Genomic DNA, 4,410 nt, shown 5'->3' with positions numbered 1-4,410 from the left:
TTCCTCAACCTTTGACTATAGGAAGTCCCTCTGATATTGCTCCATTGGTTTTCAGGCTCCTCTGCAGCTTTTTTTTCAGGTTATGCATTCTCCTTACCTCCTCAATTCAAATTCTGCCTACTCTTCTCCTAAGCGGTTTCGTTTGTTTGGTTTGGAATTTTGTTTTCTGACATAAGGTCTCACATATCCCAGGATGTCCTTGAGCTAAGTATGCATTCCAGCCTGGCCTTAAACTCTTGATCTCCTTATCTTCACCTCCCAAGTTCTGAAATCACAGTAATACACCACCATACCTGGCCTTTGGGTGTTTCTTTTTTTCAGTATGTGGATATTGACTTTTATTGTAGAAGTGCAATGCTTATATGGGACTTATATGCTTAAAAGGGACTTTTAGCAATTTTTTTTATATTTTTTATTTAAAACTTTTTTTCATTTTGCATACCAACCACTGTTCCCCCTCTCTCCCCTTCTCCCATTCTCCCCCCACCTCCACCCCATCCCACTCCCCATTCAGTCCTCATAGAGGGGAAAGGCCTCCCTTGGATAGTCAATATAGGATGGCATACCAAGTTGGGGGTGGACTAAGATCCCCCTCCCCACCTCACATCAAGTCTGAATAAGGCGTCTCGCCATAGGGAATGGGCTCCAAAAAGCCTGTTCATGTATCTAGGATAGGTCCTGGTCCCATTGCAGGGACCCCACAAACAGATCAACTGCACAACTGTCACCTACAATCAGAGGGCCTAGTTTGCTTCCATGCAGGCTCCCTAGCTGTCAGTCCAGAGTCCATGAGCTTCCACTAGCTTGGGTCAGCTAATGTCTTTGTGGTTTTTCCCATCATGATCTTGACCTCCCTTGCTCATGTAATTCCTCTTCCCTCTTTTCAACTGAGCTCCAGCTCTGCAAGGTGCTCGGCTGTGGATTCCTGCATCTGCTTCCATCAGTTACTGGATGTAGATTCTATGGTGACAATTAGGGTACTCACCAATCTGATTACAGGGGAAGGCTAGTTCAGGCAACCTCTCCACCATTGCTAGGAATCTTTGATCACCCTTGTTGATTCCTGGGGATTTCCTTAGCACCAGGTTTCTCCCTAACCCCACACTGGCTCACTCTATCAAAATATCTCTTTCATTGTTCTCCCTCTCTGTCCCTCCTCAAATTCAGCCATCTCGATCCCTCATGTTCCCACTCCCCATCTCCTCCCCTCTACTCCCCATCCCAGTTTACCCAGGAGATCTTAACCCTTTCCCCTTACTGGGGCTATCCATGCATGTCCCTGTTAGGGTCTTCCTCTTTACCTAGCTTCTCTGGGGTTGTAGATTGTAGGCTGGTTATCCTTTGCTTTGTGTCTAATATCCACATATAAGTGAGTACATACCGTGTTTGTCCTTCTGGGTCTGGGTTACCTCATTCATGATGATTTTTTTTTAGTTCCATCCATTTGCCTACAAATTTAATGATGTCATTGTTTTTATCACTGTGTAATCCTCCATTGTGTAAATGTACCACATTTTCTTTATTTATTCTTTGGTTGAGGGCATTTAGATTGTTTCCAGGTTCTGGCTCTTATGAATAATGCTGCTATGAACATAGTTGAGCAAGTGTGCTTGTGGTGTGGTCAAGCATCTTTTCGGTATATGCCCAAGAGTGGTATTGCTGGGTCTTGAGGTAGGTTGATTCCCTTTGGACACCACTTCTATAAAATGTCTTCTTGGACTACCTCAGGCTAGAAAGTCCTCACCACTTCCAAAAGTCCTTTGGGCACAAATTTCTGTGTCATTTATTTGGTACTTATACATACACATAGGTCTGAATTCTAAGGGGATTAAACGATTTTTGTGACATATATGGATTGAAATCTCTCCTCTGACACTTAATAACTCTATAACCTGGAGAAGTTCATTTTATCTTTAATAAATTGTCATATCATCAGTAAAAAGAACTGATAATCATAAGTACTTCACAGAGATGTTATAAACAGATAAATAAGTGCAAAGAAAGTGGATAATCTACTTCAAGTGCTTTATTAGCATGAAAAAAGTCAATAGCAGTAGTTAGGGCAGAGTTAATCTCTATAAATCTTCATTAGTACAAAGGCATGTGACACACTCTCAGTTCCTGAATTGATGAGTTCTAAGAGAGAGGGAATAATTCAAACTCCAGCTTTGACCCTAGAGATCAGGGAGCCCATGGAGTACTACCTATTTTTTTAAATTAATTTATTATATATACAGCATTCTGTCTGCATGCCAGAAGAGGGCGCCAGATCTCATTACAAATGGTTGTGAACCAACATGTAGTTGCTGGGATCTCTGGAAGATCAGCCAGTGCTCTTAAGCGCTGAGCCATCTCTCCATCCCTCAGTGTGCTTTCTTTCTTTTCTTTTCCTTTCTTTCTTTCTTTCTTTCTTTCTTTCTTTCTTTCTTTCTTTCTTTCTTTCTTTCTTTCTTTCTTTCTTTCTTTCTTTCTTTCTTTCTGTCTCTCTCTCTCTCTCTCTCTCTCTCTCTCTCTCTCTCTCTCTCTCTCTCTCCCTCCCTCCCTCCCTCCTTTCCTTCCTTCCTTCCTTCCTTCCTTCTTTCTTTCTTTCTTTCTTTTTGGGGGGTGCCTTAAATACAGGCTTACAGCACAATGGGAGAACCCCAGAGGGCAGAAATTCGCTACTGGTGTTTCACAATCTTGCATCTAAGCCGTTAATGCCCATTATTCAGGATACACAGACAAGGAACTTCCCTTAAGCATTCAGGAGGGTGGAACCCTGCTGGCAATTAGCTTAGGGAGGACATCAAGGTCAAGGTCAGCAAGCAAGGCAACAGTTACCCAAAACAGGGGCCAGGGACCTACAGGTCCCCCCTTTTACTAAAAAAAAAAAAATAGCTTCTGATTTACTATGCTACTCAACATGCCTGGATCAGTGATTAACACAGACAGCCACAATTCGTCAAGGTGAAGAGAATAAGAGACTACAGGATTCTCAGCCCTAAATGGACCACCTGCACCACAACTTAGCCTCCCAAGACTTAGCAGTCATTACAGAAGAAGGGCAAAAAGAGTATTAGAGCCTGAGGCACTAGATGACTGCAAAACAAAACAAAATAACCCAAACAACAGTATCCTCTGGAAACATTTGGGCAACTGCACAGGTAAACTCATAGTAATTGTGACAGCATGAAACAAAACCTGGGCAAGCCCAAGCCTGGCCAAATCTCAGCATGGAGATGGTAGTTCAGCTCCCAAGCCCATCCCTAGCCTTAGAGTTAGTTATTCACAATTTTTAGCTTCTGGGAGAGGAATAAACAGTTTTTTTTTTTTACTGTTTTATTTTTTTTATTTTTTTATTTTTTTATTTTACAACATCATTTATTTCAACATAATAGCCACAGATTCCCCTGTTCTCCCACTCTCGCCCCCCTTCCCCCTTCCCCCATCCCACCCCCCATTCCCACCTCCTCCAGATCAAGGTCTCCCCCGAGGACCGGGATCGACCTGGTAGACTCAGTCCAGCCAGGACCAGTCCCCCCCTCCCAGACCGAGCCAAGTGTCCCTGCATATGTCCCACGATTCAAACAGTCAACTCATGCAACAAGCCCAGGACCCGGCACTAACACACGGCTGCCTCCCAAACAGATCAAGCCAAATGACTGTCTCACCCGTTCAGGGGGCCTGATGCAGTTGGGGGCCCCTCAGCCTTTGGTTCATAGATCCTGTGCTTCCATTCGTTTGGCTATTTGTCCCTGTGCTTTATCCAACCCTGGTTTCAACAATTCTCGCTCATATAAACCCTCTTCTTTCTCACTAATTAGACTCCCAGTGCTCCACCAGGGGCCCAGCCATGGATGTCTGCATCCAGATTCCTCAGACCTTCCTTGGATGGGGTTTATGGCACAACTAACAGGGTGTCTGGCCATCCCATCACCGGAGTAGGTCAGTTCCTGCCGTCTCTCGTCCATTGCCAGCAGTCTTTTCTGGCAGTATCTTTGTGGATCTCCGTGGGCCTCCCTAGCTCTCTGCTTCCTCCCCTTCTCATGTGGTCTTCATTTACCATGGTCTCCTATTCATTGTTCTCCCTCTCTTTTCTTGATCCAGCTAGGATCTCCCACTCTCTTTCCCTCGACCGTCGCTCTTCATTGTTCCCACTCATGACCAGGCTGTTCATGTAGATCTCATCCATTTCTCCATGTCTTTTTTGGGGTCCCGTTTTCCAGGTAGCCTCACTGGTGATGTGAGTAGCAGTTCAGTCATCCTTGTTCCACATCTAGTATCTTCCTATGAGTGGGTACATACCATATTTGTCTTTCTGAGTCTGGGTCACCTCACTCAGGATGATTTTTTCTAGATCCATCCATTTGTCTGCAAACCGTATGATGTCATTGTTTTTCTCTGCTGAGTAGTATTCCATTGTGTATATGT

This window comes from Peromyscus leucopus, chromosome X (genome assembly GCF_004664715.2).
Source record: "Peromyscus leucopus breed LL Stock chromosome X, UCI_PerLeu_2.1, whole genome shotgun sequence".
NCBI classification, from domain to species: Eukaryota; Metazoa; Chordata; class Mammalia; order Rodentia; family Cricetidae; genus Peromyscus; species Peromyscus leucopus.
The sequence above is the reverse complement of the archived record's forward strand: the minus strand, read 5'-3'. Positions refer to the sequence as shown.